General features: G+C 37.2%; 1 long non-coding RNA gene across 1 annotated transcript; it reads left to right on the top strand.

Moving 5' to 3' along the window:
- The first annotated feature begins 2919 nt into the window (after positions 1 to 2919).
- Positions 2920 to 21614, top strand: LOC132002732 (uncharacterized). The gene is made up of 4 exons (XR_009399986.1): positions 2920 to 3133; positions 19747 to 19801; positions 20481 to 20663; positions 21356 to 21614. It is a non-coding gene; the product is annotated as an uncharacterized LOC132002732 (long non-coding RNA).
- The last annotated feature ends 366 nt before the right edge of the window (positions 21615 to 21980 follow it).

The following is a 21980-nucleotide window of genomic DNA, read 5'->3' as shown; positions in this document are numbered from 1 at the left end:
TATATTAAAGTTATGCATTTGAGAGCAAGCATATAATGTAATATTGTGATATTCTTTCCATTGTATTATATTAGGAGACCCATGATATTGGTTTGATTTAATTACATAGTCAATGTAATTTATGCCAATTTTCTAGAGTTATTTTTTTCCTCTTGTAATTAAAACATATGTTGGGGGTGGTACTTTGTGAATATATATCTGTTATTACTCATCAAAATTTAATCCACTCCAGTTTATTCATTCATTAATGATTCTTATCTGATTTTTCCCAATAGTCATCATTTAACTTGATAATTTCTTTCATATTTATCAATTGACATTAGAGTATAAAAATTTTCTCCTTAAAATATTGAAGTTAACTGATTTATAAAAGCTATGCCAGCGGCGCCTGGGTGGCTCAGTGGGTTAAGTCTCTGCCTTCTGCTTAGATCATGATCCCAGAGTCCTGAGATCAAGCCCTGCATCAGGCTGTCGGCTCAACAGGGAGCCTGCTTCCTCCTCTCTCTCTCTCTCTCTCTCTCTGCCTGCCTCTCTGCCTCCTTGTGATCTCTCTCTGTGTCAAATAAATAAGTAAATTCTTAAAAAAAAAAAAGCTATGTCATCATTATCCTGTGGCTTCACATTTTCTTTATCGCATTTTATAATATGTCTGATATTTAAAGGTCCCAGTTAAAGGACTGGTCTATTATAACTTTCAAAGAAAATTGCTTCAAGGAATATAGTTTGGTAGAGATAATTAATCAATTGATCAATTCAACTCTATAACATCCCCAAATATCTGGATAGTATTAACCACCAAATTCAAAATCAATAAAAACTGACATGTGAATAAATAAAAATATAAGACACAGAAATTGTCATTAACTCTGCCAATTTTCTGCTATAAAGATCATTAGTTTCTCTGGCTTCAGTGAGACACAGTATACCTCACACAAAGAGTATTATTTGAGTGCCAAACTGTTGTACTTGCTTTGAAACCATACAGAATTATTCTGTAGTATTCAACTTTTTTTTCAGTAAGTATCCACAATATTTTCCGTATTAAGTACTTTAGAGCTGTGCCATTGTCATGCAATAGCACTTAACTATAGATTTGCAAGGTGAAAGAGGATAAGCAATCTTAAATATCCAAGCACATATTAAGTGTACAAATTATCTTACAACCCTATCCATTTATGTTTATAGAAAATCACAGTCATAAAATTATTATTTGAATTAAAGTTTGACTATAGTCAATAATGTTCCATCAGAAATCATCTTGTGATAGAACATTCTGGAAATTAGACTGTTCTGAGGCAACATATGTAATGAAACTTTTATGGAAAGAACACTTCAAGAATGCTGAGAACCATTGGTTCCTAAACATGTATTAAATTATTCTTATTTCTCCCAAATGATTTACTGTTCTATATAAATAGGTTTGATCTAATATAAATATGACAATTTAGAATTTCTCTTCTTAAAGTCTCAGATGAATTAAAACTCTTTATTTAATTTTACCCCTTTAAAAGTTATGATTTTCTATGATTCTATTGTGAATTTTCATTTATTTTTCCTCACAATAGAAGTTTCAGACATTTTGTACCAAAGTCTCAGGAGAAAAAAGAAGTAAGCCTTTCAAACCAGGATATAAAGCATCTGTTCTGGGAAAAATTCAGTTTTCGAATGCTAACAAATATTTGTCTGGTTTTCTTTCAAAGCCGTATAAATCAATTTTAATACTTTTCCACATAATTTCCCCCTCTTCCCATTGTGAGAATACATTTTTCCCCCTTTTACCACCAATCCCTGGTTTACTAATACCTACATGCTTATATAGAGTTATTATATTGGTTAAGAAGAAATTTACTTTTAGAAGTAAGATGATCTCTCAAAATGAAATATAGCAAAGTACTAAATATTAATATTGAAAAAATTATCTTACTCATTCTTTCATATCTTTGGATGTAATTTATTACAGTATGATTTTTTCATTAAGAAAATTAAAACACACAAAAAATTAAAAGTACAATAAAGACAAGTTAACATTTTAATTCAGTAAATTATTTAATACATGATCAACTTTAAAAACCAAAGGTAAAACTACTTCTAGATTTATAGTGTAATTTATTTCAAGATTTATAGTAAGTGTATCTTACAACTATACAACTAACTATAGGTCCCATATATCTGTAAAAGCTGGAACCAACTACATATTTTAATTAATATGCTCTTTCAGTCGATTTTGATCAATGATGTTATATTTTATAGCATTTTCTAATTTAATTCATATTATATTTATATGTGAATACATTGACAAAACATCTCCAGAATAAAGTTAACAAAACCTAAACCATTAAAGTTATTCTCAGTATTATAAATATGTCAGAAATACTTCACATTGAATCAGTCTTACAAAAGTGTGTATCAATGCCAATATGACAAGAAACTTGATATGGATGATAGGGGAACCACACTGAAAAAAGTGAAAGAAAAACCTCAGCTTGGAAACCGTATAGAGTAAATTTCAGGCCTGTCTCTGTTCCTAGATTCAGGTGCCATTTGAGTAAATTATGTAAACTTCTGCCTCAAGTTCTTCATCTGTAAAGCGTGAGCTAGAAATGAAAGTTAGAAAAATGATATCAAAATATATGGCTTCTAAATTTTAATTCCCAGAGTCCATTTTCACCAGAAAGGGAGACTAAAAGCTCATTAAGTGTATTTTGATGTCTCCTCCTGAAATAAAGCAGAGATCAAAGTGAGGCCTTTCCCCAGCAGTATTTATCAAAGCAGAACTTTGACTTCTCCTCAGGAACTGTTCTCAATAAGATATGCTCTCAGCCAGAAAAGGAACAGTCCCATTTGTCTTTTCCTCTAACTTCTTCATGGTCACCAGTTTGTAACACTTCACCCTCTGGAGAAATAACCGCCTGCTTCCTGTCAGTCTCATTAATACTCCCTTCAGTGAACTTCTGGCTAGTGCCCAGCTAGGGTGCTTTTCTTCAAACAGAGCCTGGCAATAATGATAGACATAACTGATTGGACTAGGCTTAGATTTTTCACCAGCTGGTTTCACAGCAAAGTCACACAGCAAGCCTGGAGGCCAGGTGCTGATAACAGATTCCTGTCTCTTTGAAAAGTAAAAAACTGGAAGGTAAGATAACGTCTATTCTTTATGTTGTTAACACAAGTCTAAACTTGTAAAACAGCATCATTAAGTTAGGCCTATAGTATGTATTTTTTTATAATTTTGTACATGTTTTAAATCTACTGGACTTGGTTCAGATTAGAAAAGTAATGACTTTCCTTTTTGAGTGTTACTTACCAAATTGATTTTCTACTAATGCTGTTACTTTATAGTCACAATTCATAGCAAATCTACAGGTAGTAAAGAAATAAATATGGGGAAAAACACATCATAGATGAACACTTAGGTGAATTCATTACTTCTCAATTTTGTTACAAACTACAATATAGAATCATCTTTCTGGGGGCACCGGGGTGGCTTAGTGGGTTGAAGCCTCTGCCTTCGGCTCAGGTCGTGATCCTAGGGTCCTGGTATCGAGCCCTGAGTTGGGCTCTCTGCTCGGCAGGAAGCCTGCTTCCCTTCCTCTCTCTGCCTGCCTCTCTGCCTACTTTTGTGATCTCTCTCTGTCAAATAAATAAATAAAATCTTAAAAAAAAAAAAAGAATCATCTTTCTGTGCTTTTGGAACCTATATAATCAATGAATTACAATGGAAATTAAAATATATAGTAATTATCTACTTCTAGGCAGAAGCAGTAAAAACTGTGTTTATACAAGGTTTTTTTTTGTTAATTGAAAATCTTTATTTGAAAAATTGGCACATAAAATTATACAGAAGAAGCCATCATCCAGATTTGTTCATTTGTATTTAGTCAATTTGCATAAGAGTTTTTAAAAAATTAAAAGCCAAATTGTATATAAAGGGTGGATTTTTTGAAGAATTTCAAAGATAATACCTTCTATTCATTTTCCAAAAAGACCAAACTACAGCTTGTTTATGAAGGTTTTTAACCAATTAAAATTTCTAACAGCTATGAATGTTTAATTTAGCAAAAGTGGTGTTATTTTCAACTATTCCTTAAAATTCAAACACATTCAAAAAAGCAACAATTTATAACAATTTATAACAAACTGCTGGAAAAGTATTTTAAATTTATGTTCCTACTTTACAATTAATATGCATATGTAGGAAACTTGCTATTATGAACTCAAGTGAATAAAGTCTGACATTTTAATGGAGTAAGAAAATGTTTTATTTCCAGACCGTGAAGTATTTTACTGGCCATCAAAATGTGTTTGCTAGCTGTTTCTGCTTTATAAACTGAACTAGAACTTTTTTTTTTGCAGATGACCAATTATTTAGCTGATTCATGGATGCATTTTATGATTTGAAGGTCAATACTAAGCATTAAACTTATTACATGAAGCAATATGCTTTTAATCAAAAGTGCTTCTGTTTTTAACCTCATTACCTTTATGTCATGAGGAAAAGGAAGATTTTAATATTTTAAAACCACATTGATGGTCTCTAAAACTGAGTGACAATTACCAGAATGTGAAGACGCAAGTGTAACACGACTTTATTTCGTTGAGAACAACTGAGAGAAATTGTGTTATCATGCTACTGTAACACTGGGGAGTTTGTCACTTCCCTTTCTCAAAGGGAAGTTTCCAAATCATGTGGATCAGTTCTGCCTTGGTCAAGAAGTTTCGTTTTGCTTTTTTGCCCATTGATTACCTTCTCTTTAGGGAGACAAGGATCTCCAGATCTTTATGGAAGGTGGGATTCTTACTGAAGGACAGTTTGGTCCCGATTCTCAGACATTTGTTTTTCTTCCAGATTGAGTGTCTTCTTTCTCTCCCTTCTTTAACATCTCTAGGACTTCTGTTCCTTACACTGCTTTCACTATTTCTTTCTGAGCCCCTGCTACCTTCCCAACTGGATTGGCAACCCTTTATCTAGATCTTCCTTAGATTCTGACTGCTTTAAATCAACATTTCTGTTCTAGGGAACAGAGAGGGAGGTAGACTTAGATCTTCTGTTACCTTTTTAGACTCACACATGCTTTACTTGGCGAAGTGATAACGTTTTAGGGCAAAGAAAAAGGTAGTCTTTCTCCTGACTGAACACAGCCCAGAACTGTGATGCAAGTTTTCCTGAGCAAAGAACAAAGGAGTTGATGGGATGTACCTGATGTTTCTCTGCTTTGTGCTTAAGTAGGCCTTTTAGATATTAGTGAAATATGCAGACAATTTTTATATACTAATTTAAACATATAATAGGAACAATCAGAGCTGTTTTTGTCATTTCAAAAAAATTTCCAAAAAAAAAAAAAAGAATGTTAGTTAACATTGTGCTTCCCCACAACTCACATAGGTGCATGGATATTTGTATTTTCTTCCTTTCTCTTAAATATGTGAATGTTTAATATAACATAATAATTGGTGGTACACTGAGACCATTAACTTCTGGTTTTTTGTATTAGAATTTTAATATTTTGTAAATTTAAAATACCAATGGTTTCGTTTCTCAATGACATCTTAATCTAGAGTACAGCTTTATTTCTCACAATTTATTACACCTTTACAACAGATTAGGATTAACACAGACTACAAATTGTGTCAAGCTTTAAAATATGAATACTCTATCATAGAATACCAATGCATTTTATCTATTTTTAAAATTTTATTTATGTATGTATGTATTTATTTATTTGAGAGAGAGTGAGAGCAAGAGGGATCCCAGAGAGAGAGGGAGAAGCACACCATTGAGCCCAGAGCCCAAAGCAGGGCTAGATCCCAGGACCCTGAGATCATGACCTGAACTGAAGGCAGAGGCTGACTTGACTGAGCCACCCAGGTCCCCTGAAAACCATTTTAACACATTTTAAAATTGTTTAACAAAAAGTTGTATCAGTTTTCATACTCACCAGTTAAGTGAGTTATACATTCACAAAATTTTATGTGCCTTTAGTTTCTTTTTTCTCTTGGATTTGTGAAGTTTGGAGGCTTGAAGAATTATCTAATTCATCAGATTAGTAAACACTTTGTTTCAGGAGTTCAAATTTCATTATTCTTTTAGCTGTTTCATTTTCAAATTATATTTAAATTTCTTTATTCTAATTATTTTTATGCATTTCCTCTTGAAAAATATTCATGAATAATATTCAAATTAGATAAAATAAACGTATGAATTATATACAATAACTTATGCTTATAAGAACCATGAGACTATTTTTTTAAAAAGCAAAGCAAAGTGGAAAAAGAGGTTCTAATGATAGGATCTGAAAAAAAAAAATAGTGGCCCATATCTGACAAAGACTTAGGATCCAGGTCTGTGTCCTTCTTTATGAACAACTCCTTATAATTTAAAGAAAAACAATACTTAAAACATTTAAATCATATTAATTATAACTCCAAGCTAAATATTTTTAGTGTTTTGTGAATTCTCTGATATTTCCGTTAATAAACTGAGGCTATTGTGTTAAAAACATATAAAATAGGAATTTAGGCTTGTGTGTGTGTTTGTGTGACTGTGCATGTGTCTCTGTGTGTGTAAACAAAACATGTAACTCCTACATACCAATGAATTTATTCTTTCTCATAAATACATATTCTTGAGTATGTTTTCAAATATGTTTAAGTTGTATTCATATATACATATAACCGGCACAAATCTATATTTGCATTTGCAATCAAAAATGACCTTATTTAAAACTATCCCTGTTAAAAAAAAAAAAAAACAAAATTTAACTGAGTAAATTTAAAGATCTCATTGGCTTTATTCGATGATTCATGAATTGGGAAACATCACATCCAGCAAACAGGAAGGAGCTCCCAGATGCTGTACGAAATGGAAGATTTTTAAAGGCAGCAAGGGGGTAAGACAAAGAAGTCATAAACAAAAGAAAGAATGATTTCAGGCAAGGTCACTTTCCTTTGGGTGAAGGGTGAGAGTCTATCATGCAGATCACCTCACTAGTGCTGACCAGGTAATTCCAGATTGACTGGTTAAAGGTCACACTCCTGGGAGAGGTTGAAATTGCAATTAGGTTGGGTATTTAATTTTGGTTTGCTGACATGGGGTTTAGCACAAGTAACACCATTTGGGGCCTGTTTTATCTTTTTTTTTCTTTAACATTTTATGTATAAAATACAATTGATGGATTTTTAAATGCAGCTATTTGAAATATATAGAATCAACAATGTGTGGTTATCTGAGTACATTAATTTCTTAGCATATTGTTTACAAATATAGGTCAGAGAAAGTTAATTGTTATGGCAGTAAATGCAAGAATGAATTAAACTTGAATAAAATAATTTCTGGAAGAACTAGACTGTGAGGACCTTTTTATTTATTTATTTATTTATTTATTTATTTTTAAAGATTTTATTTATTTACTTGAGAGAGAGACAGTGAGAGAGAGCATGAGCGAGGAGAAGGTCAGAGAGAGAAGCAGACTCCCCATGGAGCTGGGAGTCCGATGCGGGACTCGATCCTGGGACTCCAGGATCATGGCCTGAGCCAAAGGCAGTCATCCAACCAACTGAGCCACCCAGGCGTCCCTGTGATGACCTTTTTAAATCGCCAATATCATTGTTACATTTTCCCAGTGAATTTTATAATCTGTACTATTCATTATAATTTCTCTTTCGATTTTTTTTTCTTTTAACAGGTTCTTACCCAATGATTCAGTTCGTTTCAGTCAATAATCTCACATAAAAGAATGGAAAAAATGCCATTTTTTAATTACTGGGATTGTATTAAAAATCAAATCTACATAGCTAAAGCAAAATGAAAATGCAAATAATAATTTAGATAATTTAAGCAATATAATAATTTGTTACCATACCTATATTGCACAAATATTTCTTCTAAATGCCTGATATTAGTGTTCTGGAATCTGGACTGGATTGCCTGACAGAAGAACCAAGAGGCACTTGGAGATCTTGGAGGATTTATTTAAATGCCGGCAGGCTCAGAGGAGAGTGATCTTAAAAGGTCTGAGCCCTGAGTACAAGCAAGGGGCATAATTGGGGCATAATTTATACACTTCTGCTTCCACATATATGGCACTTCTGGCGTATGCAGGAAGTGAGGCAAGGAGAAGAACCTAGAAGAGCCCTGGGGCAGAGACTGAGACTCCTCTGCTTAGTCGTCCATCTACTTTTTCCTTATCATTTCCCCCTTTGATGCCCTTTAAACACCTAGTTTAGAGGGCATCATCTTCATTTCCTACGGGATGGTAGCAAGTAAGGAATAATTGGACTCTGATCTTGGCAATTTGAACAATGATAAACGTAGTAAGGACATGTAGTATGCAGGGACCAAATGCTACTGTGAGGAGGAACTTAAGGAGGAGCCTGTTTTGGAGAACACTCGAAGCTAGTGAAAAGAGCTGTTGTTGCAGGGCCAGGGCCAAGTGAGTGAGGGTGGTAAAAATCTGCCGTGAATTGTTGGGTCAGCCGCCGGTACTGAACCTGTGATACCCTGATGCCGGCAGCACCGAGGGCAGCACCTGACACGGCCAATAGCCTCACAAGAAAAGGGATGATTGCAGGGGGACATCGTGGGCAGCTAGGAGGCTTCCATATAAGTGGAGCATCACTTCCAGGGAGGACTGAAATGTTAGGTGAGAGACTAACACGGAAGAATAACTGGTTGTGTAGGATGGTGCAGATGAGTACACCTTGGTCACAGGCCAGACAGGTATTGTTTGGTGCACAGACCCAACTGGAGTCCATGATTGGAGAGGAGGAATTTCTATATAGCTGTACTGGAGTCAGGAAGGGGTCATCCTGGGTCCCTTGTGCTGAGGTAGGAGATGCCACAGTGGATTGGTGAGGGTGACACCTAGGTACTGAATGGCACCAGGCTTCATATAGATCCAGCAGCCAGATCCTAAGGGTGGATTTGAGTAATTGTGGGCTTGGTAGGAGGTACTGATCGTTTCTAATAGTTGTGCTATGGATGGATGCTGTGTGTGGAGAGGAGATCCAGGAATGTGCCAGGGCGAGTCGTTTCTGTCTGTGACTGCCACACTTGGGGTGAACACGGACTTAAACATAAACTTAGACATGGTGTTGGTCCCCAAGTAGTGATAATGGCCCACAAAAAAAGTGATTCCCATGGTGCATGAGGTGTCATTGGGCTCCAGGACAGAGACAGTGAGAGGAACACAGTGGTCATTGAAACAGGAAGAATTGATGGCTTTGCATGACAGAGAAACCTGGATGTCACTGCAAGATTTGAAGCTCCACCCAGAAGACCCCCTACTTCCTGGATGAATAGCGACCCATATTCACATCCCCATGCCTGTGAACAGAGCTGAGGGCAGGTTGCTGGCTGTTGAGGTGTGGGGCCACCACATATGTAGATATCTACCAGTCAGTAACCTGAGTAATGGCCACAGTAGGAACACCATCTGTGGGTTTCCTGGGAGTTATTGAAAAGTCGGCATCCATCAAAGTGGAGATAACATTTGGTGTATACCCATCCCAGGTGGAAGAAGCCAGTGGGGATGCTGGTGGGGAGTTAGGGGGATTAAGCTGGAAAGTCCATTTGCCAGTAATGGTAATACAGGAGCCTGTCCCCTCTTCTGAGTAGGACAAGCTAGAAGCAATGAAAAAGAACAGTATACCAGGTAGCAGAAGACCAGGACTGACTGGGGTCAAGGAAATAATGGTAAAATTCACCTGACCACCAGCTGACTCATGTTTAGGAGCAGATAGCAGGGGACCAACAAAAGACAGGGTTCTCTACCTCAGTCTTAGGGGGAGAGCAAGAGTGGCCAAACCGACAGTAAAGAAAACCACCAGGAAGCAGATTGGGGAAAGGAATAAGGGGTAGCATATGTAAATCTCCTCAAGTTTCTGCCGTGCATGGACCAGCCAGCTTCCAAGGGTGGCTGGAGCAGGGCTGAAGATCCAAGGTGTTTTAAGGCAAAAGGTTAACACGTTGGGGTTGATGTGGCTGGGGAGAAGTCTGCTGATTCAGTTGAAGGCAAAGCCGGAGCATGATTTGTGAGGTCTTGCTGGACTCTCCACTCGAGTGGCTTCTCATCCAAATGATGAGCTCTTTTTATTCTGGAGTGGTGGACCCAAGGGGTGACACTTCCCCACCTGAGAACTTGAGGTCAGTAAGGGTGGTTAGAACAACAGAGTGCGGCCCTGTCCACTGCAGTTTGAGGCTGTCTTTTTTCCAAACTTTGACCCAAACTGAGTCCCTGTCTGGAAGGAGTGTGCCTGAGACCATAAAGAGATTGGGAACCCTCTCAATAGTGTAACTTTGTAATTTATTTAGGGTGGCCCCAGGGCCTGAAGCTGCTCCTTTATTTCTTTATCTCCAACCTGATGTAAGTTTTCTGGAAGGCTCCATAGGCATGGGGAAGGCTGTCCTTTTGCTAATTCAAAAGGGGAGAAACATAGTGTACCAGGTGTGCAATGAGCACACAGGAGAGCTAGGGGTTGCAGATACGGCCATGGGAGTTCAGTCTTCTGACAAAACTTTGCTAAGGTTCCCTTGAGGGTGTGATTCATTCACTTTACTTTCCCTAAGCTTTGGGGCTGGTAGGCGGTGTGGAGTCTCCGGGTAATGTTTAGGGACTTGGTCAAGACCTGTACAATGTCTGCTACAAATGAAGTCCATTGTCACTATAGATTGTTAATGGCAGACCAAACTAATACATGATTTCCCACAAGAGGACTTTCTGGCTTCACTCCTTCCTGGTCAGGAAGACTTTGACCCACCCAGAGTATATGCATACTATTACTAGGAGATACCTGAACCCCCTGCTTGGCTGCATGTCTGTGAAGCCTATTTCTAGATCTTCGAAGGGTGTTGCTCCTATTTTCTGGACACCCAGAAGGAATTGTGGTGCAGACTGAGCATTATTTTAGCACAGGTTATACATCCCTCACTGGTTTCTCAGCATAGTGCTAGCAGCTGGCTGATGTAATAGTGCTTCTTGAGGAGGTCCTCTAAGACAGGTTTTCCTAGATGGGTGAGTTGGTGGTATTCCTTGACTAGATAGATGCCCTCTTGTTGCTGTTGGAATGAAGACATGCCTGTCTGGCATCACACACCAACACTTTTCAGTCAGAGTAACCCCAGAGCTCACACTGACGAGCCTGGCAAAAAGGCTATTGTATTTTGCATTGTCCTGGTGGCCCCAAAGATGGTCACAGTCCTTTTGCTTTCTGAAAGGGGCCACTGGGGAGGTGACAACAGAGTACTTGGCTTCAGTGTCAACCATAAAAGTCACTGATTGGTCACCTACTTTCATTCTGACTGTTGGCTCATTGGGGCCAAGGAGGAGAGACCCCAGACCCCTTAGAGTCTATTTCTGCCAGGCCTATGTGGTCCTCCTCTCGGTGTTCTTTCTTGTAGCAGCTAGGTTTCTGCACCTTCCCCAGTTAGGGCATTTGTTTTTTCCAATGTTCCTTCTCCTTGCAGTAGGCACATTGATCATTTTCTAAGGAGGTTCTGGGTCTCCTCCCTTTTGGTAGTGAGGGTCTCCCTGCCTTTGTGTCATCCTTTTCCCTCAGGGTGGAGGCAAGGAGATTGACCTTCTTTTTCAAACCCTTAGTTTCTGAAGATTTGTTGTTTTTTGCTTTTCTTTTTGTTTGTTTTGTTTTGTTTTTCTTTTGGTGGGGTAAAGGTTTGTTTTTGGTTTTGGTTTTGTTTTTTTCTGATGTCTGGGGCAGCCTGAGCCACAAAGGAGGTGTTTACCATTCTATATCTGGCGGGCCCAGACCTGGAGCTCACCCCAGGGCAGCCTTTATCTATGTGAAGTTGGCTTCTGCTTCTTCAGTCCAGATAAGGTGTTCTCGATCTGGTCCCCCTAAGAGATCACAGACGGGTCTTGCTATTGCCAAGAACCCAGGGATCCAGATGTGGCAGAATCCTACAGCCTCCAGGATTTCTCATAGGCCCTTTTTTGTCTGGGGTTGTGGGAAGGAAATAATGATTTTCTTTCTCTCCAGCCCTAGTTCTCTCTCCCCTTGAATGAGGAGGAAACTGAGGTATTAGACCTGTCGTTGGCATATCTGTGCTTTCTTCCATGAGACTTGGTATACCAAGTCTGACAGAAGCTAAAGGAGGGCCTTTGTGACTTTTGTGCAGTCTTTCCAGGGTGGCCAATGCGTCTGAAAGGGGGATTCCATGAGCTCTACCGTATCCTGTGGTTTCTCAGAGTAGGAAGAGATGTTATGTTTCCAGTTGAGAAAAACGGTGGTGGAGAAAGGTTCGTAATACATCATGGAATGGCCAAGTAGTACTGTCCTGTCTTCACCGCACCTCTCGGATTCTCGGGTTCTCGCATCTCTTATACTGACATTTGGAAGGTGCCTGCGCCCAGCCTGGCTGCTGGTCCCAGGGAAAGTAGATCCTTTGATCCTTTGGTTCCGGGGGCACCAGTGAATCCTCTGGGCCTGAGGATGGTGGGAAGACTGATGGCAGTGGAATGTTTGGAACTAGAAGGTCAGGTGCAGACGGCCCTGGGGGTGCCTACCAAGGGGGCAGGATTGGTTCATCTTCAGGATCTCTGGCTAGGATTTGTGGAGGCTGGGGCTTTTGTCAGTCTACTTTGGGCCACTTGAATGCAGCAACTAAGACCCTGGTCTGTCCTTACCTATTGTAAGCAAATCGCACCTGAGATGGAAGGGTCTGGGCAATTCCTAGCCAGGAATCAATGTATGGGAACAAGTCAGGGTGTCCTGGTTCTCCTGTTATGACTCGCCATACTCTGCGAACCACTGGGACATCCAACATCCCTTCTGAAGGCCACCCAATATTAAAGTTGAACCATTCCAATTCACACAGGGTTCTCAATTTGCTGAGATTCATCTTGACTCTATAGTCTCCTGAAAACCCCTTCTTGAAATTTTGGTCATGGTCTCAAGGACCATAGGTTTACTCTGCACTGACCCCTTGGTGATGTTCTCATGTGTGGTGGTGCAGAGACAGACGAGGTGAGGGGAGGAAGGGTGGTGCCTCTTGTGGTGAGGAGACCAATTAGTTGTCCATCTGGCTATGTCCCAAAGGAGCTTAGGTGAGGGTCCTCACCTAAGGGTCTCAGCATTGTGACTTACAGTTGGAATCTATTCCAATGCTGCCCTAGACCACATGCAGTTCACCATGGAAATCACAGATGGCTCCACTCAGACTCCATATGTTTCTGGGGAGCTTACGGGTACCCACCCATGAAGCCACAGATTCAGTCCACCTGAACAAGCCAGGTCAGGCTGCACATTCACTCACACATCCATTCCAGAAGTTACTACATTCCCTCCCACCAATCCCTACCTATGAGACCTCTAAGAGGTCTTTAGGTGGTGATCCATCTCCACTTCCACCCCAGTGGGTGGATCTGACTTGGTCTGGGGCCCCCAGACCATACTGTCCTGTGATATTGAGACCAGGTCCTCACCTGCCAAGTATCCCCGAGTCCAGCAGGAACAGGTTCAAGGTGACCAGGTGAGAGACTGCCAAATATTAGGCAAGCTGCACCTTCTCTGTTACTATCCCTCATTCAGTCACCACCCCACCCTTGGCCTGAAACCGGTGGCAACAATGGACCAGCATGGTTGGGTTTCCTGGTCAGGGAGCCAAATGTTACAGAAACTATATTGGATCACCCAATGGAAGAACAAAGTGGCACTCGGAGAACTTGGAGGATAGGAGATATATTTAATGCTGGCAGACTCAGAGGAGAGTGATCTCCAAAGTTCTAAGCTCCTAACATAAACAAGGGAAGTAATTTATACACTTCTACTTCTGCATACTTGGCACTTTTGGCAGCCTGGGAAGCTGGGCAGAGAGAAGGGCCCACAAGGGCCCTGGGGCAGGGACTGGGTCCCCCCTGCTGGCTTGTTCAGCCATTTTAGGACATAGACTTTCCCTATCATTAGCTATCAATTTATATATAATTGATGAGTTTTATTAACCCTAATGATCATTAATCAACTTGAAAACATATGGATTTTCTAATAACTCTTCATAGAATTTAATGAGCTACCTTTTCATAAGGAGCATATGAGAAGAAACACTTTAATAAGCAATACTTTAAAATAATTAAAATGCAAAAGATTATTATATAACATTTGAATTTATAGTCAGTTTATATTCAATTAACATCACTTTCAAAAATGGTAATTTTTGAAGATAATTTAACACAATAGCTACTAATATTTTTAACATTTAATATTTATAATATGCACAATATTTCAATATTAATACCAAATATTAACATATAATTAATATTAATTACAATAATTAATATCAATAAAATAGTAAAATAATTTTGATGTGTCCATGGGAAATTAAAAAATTATATATAAGGTAAACTTTTGGAGTTGGAGCAATTCATGAGAAACTAACATGCATTGTGCTAAATTAAATTTACTCTGGTTTGGGGGCCATTTTTGCCTAATACTAAGTTAAGAAATCCATGTGTAAAACCAACCTTACATGGAATGTTAGGTAACAGCTTCTTTAATAATATCAACTTTTCATTAATGCATCACCAACAACTTTCTTAAAAAAAAAAAAAAAAAAAAAAAAAGGAACCCAGAATCTTCTCCTTAAGTCTATATTGTTGCCTCTATAGTTGAATAAAAATTCCATTCTAAATATGGCATCCTTTGAAAAATTGTATTTTTTTTCCTTTTATTTCATAATTGCACCTTGAAGATGCTTTCTTTTCTGACCAGGAGCAAATAAAATGTTCTGTAATTACCCATATGTCATAAATTACAACAAAAAGACAATGAAAAAAAAAAATCATGGTCCATGAGAAAAGAGAAATAGATGAGGTGAGACATACTGTTTCTTAGGGTTTAGGTCTAATTTCTATGGTTCCCATAACAGAGTCTAGGAATCTTATTCAGTTGAGGAGAGAGATAATGAAGTGTGGGTTATCAAGATGACCAGAAAATTACAAAGTATAGTATATGAAAGAAGGAACTTGCTCATAAAATGGACTTTAAAAATTACAGTAAGAGACTTCTTGAGTATGTGATTGAAAACCAATCTACACATTTGTAGGGGAAGAATACATGAGACTGGGAAAGAACAACTTCCCAAGCAAGAACAATTACCAAAAATTTTCACATTGAAAAATTCCCAGAGTTCTACAGTTCTAGTAATCAGTTGAGTTCCATCTATCAAAAATGAAGAATTTTCTCAAATACATGGGGCATTACATGTAAACCTCAGAAATGTTTACATTATTAGTGAGGCTAAATGAGTCCTAGAATGAAGGCTATTATAAAATGAGCAAATGAGTACACATGAATATAACTGCTTTCCAGAAAATATCAACAAACTTTTATTTATTTATTTTTATGTTTTATTTATTTATCTGATAGAGCAGAGAGCAAGAGGGGGAGCACACATGCAAGCAGGGGGAGGAGCAAAGAGAGAAGCAGTCCACCCCCTCCCTGCAGGAAGATAATGTAGGGTTCAATCCCAGGACACCAGGATGCTTAACCAACTGAGCCACCCAGGCACCCCTCATTTAAATTTCCCTTTAAATGAATAACACAAAATTCAGCACTTTTGCATGTAAATCACAGTGCCCAGAATCCATTACCATATTACTAGACATATAAAAGAAGGTGAATATCACCCATAACCAGGAAAATAGCATACAAATGAAAAAAGATGGAATTAAAAAGCACATTAAAAGAGCAATTTTAAGAATGTACCATAGACTCATGAATGAACATGATGAAGAGAAAAAAGAATATAAAAAAGGTTCCAAATGGAACTTCTAAAGATGAAAAACATAATATATGAAAAAAATCATTTAAAGAGCTATAAAAAAGATAGAAATCACAGAGAAAAGAAAATCAGTGAATTTAAATGTGTAGCACAAAGACCTTCCCAAAAGAATATATGTGAAACAAATATAAAGTGTGTCAGTTACCTGTAGTACCATATCACGTAATGTAACACACACGCACAGAGTTCCAGAAGGAGTGGTAAAAAAACAAGAAAATTATTTGAATAAATAACTGCTGAACATTTTCCAAATTTGCGGAAATCTGTAAGGCTAGAGATTCAGAAACTAAGCTCCAAACATAATAAAACCACACAAAGGCATATTACAATCAAGCTGATGGAAATCAGTAATTAAGAGAAAATCTTAAAGACATTAAATAATAGAAGACAAATTACACAAGGAGTGGAGATATGATAAGAATGAGAACCAACTTCTTATCAGATATAATTAAGGTACAAGACTACCGTTAAAGAATTGAAGGGGGAAAAAAACAGCTGCATTAGAATACTATACCTATTAAAATACATTTTCACATTGCAGGTAAAAATACCTTTTTAAACAAATATTGTTGGGTGCCTGGGTGGCTCAGTGAGTTTAGCCGCTGCCTTCGGCTCAGGTCATGATCTCAGGGTCCTGGGATCAAGTCCCGCATCGGGCTCTCTGCTCAGCAGGGAGCCTGCTTCCTCCTCTCTCTCTCTGCCTGCCTCTCTGCCTACTTGTGATCTCTCTCTGTCAAATAAATAAATAAAATCTTTAAAAAAAAAATAAAAAAAATAAACAAATATTGTTAGCAGATCTTTACTTCAAGAAATATTATAATAATTTCTTTAGGCTGAAGGAAAATATATCAGATAGAAAATTGGACCTACACAAGGAACCAAGAGAACCAAAAAATGGTGTATATATAACTATATCTAAATGCTCAAAGGCAATAGGCATTCACTAATACCTTTATTTTCCCATTCTCTATTCACTCCTTAATATGCAGAAATCTGGTACCTATCTTTATATGTCTACATTTTAGACAACATCTTCTAATAGCCAAATCCAAAATCATTGTTAGGGTTATTTACTTGCTCTCTCTGCTGTATATAATGTTTGTGGCTAAATTCCTTCCTTTGGAAAATCGTATCAGATTTCTATGAGTGAGCATTTCCTGATTTTCCTCTTCTCACACATTCAAGTTTTCTCTCTCTTGGGGTACCTGACTGGCTTAGTCCAAAGAACACACCACTTGATCTCAGGTCATGAGTTTGAGTCCCACATTGGGTGCAGAGATTCCAAACATAAAGAAACTTAATTTTAAAAAGTGTTGTTTTTTTTTTTTTTTCTGTCTGAACATTCCATAAGAATTGTGTTCATCAGTATTTTCACCCAACCATTATTTTGCTTTTACACGGGCACTTTCCACTAACAAAATTATATACTCAAATAGTTGTTAACCACTTACATGTTAATTCCCTCCAATTATTTATCTTGTATTTGGACAATGGTGCTAACATATAGGTTAATATGTTTAATTGTCAAACACTATTGCCACTGTCTCAATCTCAAAACTTCTGGAATAAACACATGATCTTCAAATGCCAAATATATATTTTATGTATTTTAGCATTATGTTAAATATAATGTTTAACAGTACCTTCATTCATCTACTTGGCTAACCAAAAAATTAAATATCCTCCTTCTAGCTTCTTGTCCTGTTCAAACAAAAATATATCAAATAGCTTCTACTTACCAAGCACATCATTGTGCCCTAGAAATATACAAATAAAAGATGTCTACCCTTGATGGAGGCAAGGCATATGAGAAACAATAAATAAAGTTACAAAACAGTGTGGGAAAAGGTCATGAAAATGAAGTAAGGAAATACTCGAAGTACACTGGAGTGATCATGTCAGTTGAGATCTCAAAGATGGAGTAATATCACCTGTCATTGAAAGTTGAATGGAGTTTGTGAGAGTGAGAAAACAAAACAAGAATATCTCAGGCAGAGGAAACTCCATATGTAAAGCCAGAAAGTCTTGGAATAGAAAAAGAAAATAATTATGTGAACATGAGAAAGAGGAATTAATGTTGAGTCTGTGGCAGATTTTGTATCAGTATATGAGTTTTATTAAGGGCAAATCAACTTGGATATTAAGGGCATATCTATTTTTATATGGATATGTCTATGTACAGAAAGCATGACAATAAGAGAATTCACTTCACAATCTTTAAGAAACAGAAAGGCAAAGTCTTACTTGTGTTTTAGAAACATTAACACAGGTGTATAAAAAATTATCATATTGATAAATACTGGTGCAATGAAACCACCTTCTCTCCCTTTCTTTTAAATCTTTTCCCTGTGGTGATTTGACCTCTTTGACTTTGCCACCCACTGCACTCCAAAGGGAGGATAATATGCTAATCTAATCGTTCCAATCCAATTCTCATTTTGTTGGCTGATTTATGCAGAGTACTGAATTAAATTTACAGCGCAAGTGAATTTAATATGTCCAGTGATTAACATGGGAGGAAACAACTAAACAAAGCAAAAACACCTTGTGGGGAAATCACAACTCTTGTGAGATTTGGGTACTGGTTTTTAAGTCACACTTAAAGCAACAAGTATTATGGGCTGAAATGCGACAGGTGGTACTGCTGGATTGGGTCTTTAATTGTTATACACAGGGAAGGAATTTATTTGGATCATAAAAGACTGGGTGGCCCCTAAGCTATAGGCCCCCAAATAGGGCTTTAACAGCAGAATGATGATAGGATAGTATAGTCCAACATGTGAAAGAGAAAGGAAGAAAGAAAGAAAATTTAATTCATGTAGATCATGAAAGTTGGGATTAACAGTAGCAAATGAGTTTCTTCTTCCTCCTTCCTTCTGCAACAGAATTCTGTTCCTGTTACCAAAATTAATCATTTCACACGCACTCTGTATTGGTCTCCTCTCTCCTTATGGACTTTAGACCTTTCATCAGTTTCTCCACTACTCCCCTTCTTCCTTCTAAATTATTTTCAACAGCATACAAATATTGCTTAGTATTCTCTGCCTGATAGTACTTCTTTAGCTTATTTGACTCACTGATTTTTACCTTTTCTTCCAACTAGATTATAAATTCCACCAGAGCAAGGGCTAGCATTATTTGTTTGACTCTGTATATCTCGGACACAGATCAGGGCCAGAACTCTAAAATGCATCCTGAAATTAGTGGGGAGTCATGAACAGAGATTTAAGCAAGGGAAATAACAGATCAGATTTTCATTATGTACTGTTCAGGGGTCTGTTGGAAAGACGGAGAGAACAGAGCTGTAAGGACACTGATCTCTTACGGGGTCGCTCCATCTCTTGCATCATTAGTTTCATCCTCTGTGATCATTCCCATAACCATGAAAACCTGCAATCACACTCACAAAAGCCGTCAATGACCTCAGAGCCCTTCCGGCACCATTGCTGTTTGCACACTCCTCCAAAACAAAACAAAACAAAAAATACAAAAAAAAAAAAAAAATTACTCTTGAAACATTAGAGGTACTCCATTGTATATTTCTATTCTCATTCTCACCAATTCACGCTTCATTCTTTCCAATTTATAGAAATATGTAAAAACTTGATAGGCTCTTTTCAATTACCATTTGATGAAAGTTTTCCAAACCTCACCAACATCCAACATGCCATGCAGCTAGAAACTTAATGAGAACATGTTTTACCTGGACTTTGGTTTGATGATGCCAGATAGACTGCGATTAACTCATGAATTTATGAACCAAAAATCATGATAAGCTAATGATGAATAAATTTAGAACTTTCTATGTATCTTTTTTTGTGTGGGGGGCTGGTAAAATTTATGTATCTTTAATTAAAAAGTGAACAGGCCCTTATATATTATTCTTGCTGGGTTGTGCTGTGCATATCATACAATATGTTTTGATTAAATATTTATAAAAATGTTATCCTTTTCAGATCAAGAATCTGAGGCACAGAGAGTGATACTTGACTGGTCATGATGCTATAAATGGTAAATGAAAATTTTGACCTAGGTTATCTGACCTCAGAGTGAAAAGGTATTATAGTGTCTCTTCTAAGTGAAATACAAGTAAGGAAAATTTGTGCCAAAAAGAATGGTCCCCATTATTTTATCTTGGCCCTTTAGCAATTTTCATTTCAGAAAATTACCCAAGGCAAGATCAAAGCTTTACTTCATGAGATAAGAATCAAGCTTATTAAAATTTTTCATATCTAACATTTTAATGTGTTACTATATCATTGTTTAACAAATGAAAAGCCTTTTGTAAAAATTTTTAAAATGTAAATTATTCTTAGCTTCCTTACAACATTATTATCATTATATCTAAAGCTTGTTTTAGTAACCTTTAGGCCACAGCAATATAAGGCAAATATCTTCAAATATCCTGCACTATATTAGGTTAGATTCTATTTATAAACCTCTTAAGTTTGGTGTTAATGTTGAAACACAATAGTACAAAAGAAGAGTTTTTCTACTATATTTAATATTCTGACCCAACAGTAGGACTCTAATTGATAACTTTTGTCAAGTCCTTCACACATTGTCAATTTTCTTTGACTTAATAACTTAAAAGTAATGAGATCAGAACTAAGATAAACTGTAAATGTGAAAACAAACTTTATTAAACATAAACTGGAAATACTTACAACAATAATACCTTTTTTAAAAGATTTTATTTATTTGAGAAAGAGAGAGAGCAAGCATGAGTGGAAATGAAGAGGCAGAGAGAGAGAGAGAAGCAGATTCCCAGGAAAAAACCCATTGCAAGTTTTCATCCCAGGACCCCCGAGGATCATGAGTTGAGTCAAAGGCAGATGCTTAACCCACTGAGCCACCCAGCTGCCCCAAAATGGTAAGTTTTTAAAAAACATCCGTATGTTAGTCTATTTGTCTAGAGAGTAGACAAATAAGATTTTTTTTAGGATTTTTATCTTTTAAAAAAAGATAAAGATTTATCTTTTTTAAAAGATTTTATCTTCAAGATTTATCACTTTATTTGACAGAGAGAGCAGGAGAAAGAGAGAGCACAAGTCAAGGGAGGAACAGAAGGAGAGAATCTTGAAGCAGATTCCCTGCTGAGCACAGAGCCCAGTTGGAGGCTGAGTCTCACAACCCTTGAGATTAGAACCTGCTCTGAAACCAAGAGTCTGACACTTAAGTGACTGAGCCACACAGGCACTCCTGTCAACAGAATAGTTTATAGTGCACTTTCTGAATAGCCTCGGTCTTCCTTCCTTGCTGACTTTGTACCATTCTTTCCCCCTAGTGGTATAAGCAACCTAGACTATATCTGTGAATTTTTTTGCTTCAGTTTTGTTTTCCCAAATTGCTTTTCCTCTCCCTTCTTGCTATCTGGGTCAGGTTATGCACGTTATGTCCTTTCAAACCCTAACTGGTACACAGAAACACTGAGAGAAAAAAAATTATCCTTAATCAAATCTTAAATTTTCAGGAATTGTGACTTTAACTCAGTCTTCAATGGTAGCATTCTGCCAGCTGTCTTTTGAATTTGCAATATATTTAATTGTTTTCATTCTTTTACAGGCACTTATGAGCCATAAAATTCCAAAGACTTACTTCAGATGTGCCTGAATAAGGAGGCACTTACCGCTGCATGCCAACAGAAGCTTCTTTGCTTCCTGCTTATGTGTATGAAGTTATGAGTTTGGGTCCAGGGCTTCTCAAAATTAAATATGCATAAAAATCAAATGGAAATCAATGGAAAACAAATGTACTTTCAATTTGGCTTACAAACGTCTAAATAAAAGGTATTTTGGGTTTTCCTGAAATATTACTGACTACATATATCTGGAAAAATAAAGAGCCATATCTTATGAGGAATATTAACAAAATACTATTCTAAAAAGTTACTCTCATCTATTCAGTTCATATAGGGTAAAAATTTCAAGGACATTGGAATCATCACATCCATGAATGTGCAGGAAGTTTCTCCACAGTCAACTTTTTTGTTAAAGTAATAAAAATAATCTATTGATCCCTATGAAAAATCATCTGATATATAAAGAATGACAAATCTTCCTCTATGCTACTATCCCCGGTGTTCTTTGGTTCTTTGTCCTTTCTCTCATTGAAGAGTAGCAGTTCTCTCGTACACTCTCTGTCTGCTTTCTGCTAAGAATAGATGGATCTTCCATCATATCCTCCAGCT

The sequence above is a fragment of the Mustela nigripes genome, chromosome 15 (assembly GCF_022355385.1).
Source record: "Mustela nigripes isolate SB6536 chromosome 15, MUSNIG.SB6536, whole genome shotgun sequence".
Lineage (NCBI taxonomy): Eukaryota > Metazoa > Chordata > Mammalia > Carnivora > Mustelidae > Mustela > Mustela nigripes.
This window is presented reverse-complemented; position numbering and strand designations above follow the sequence as displayed.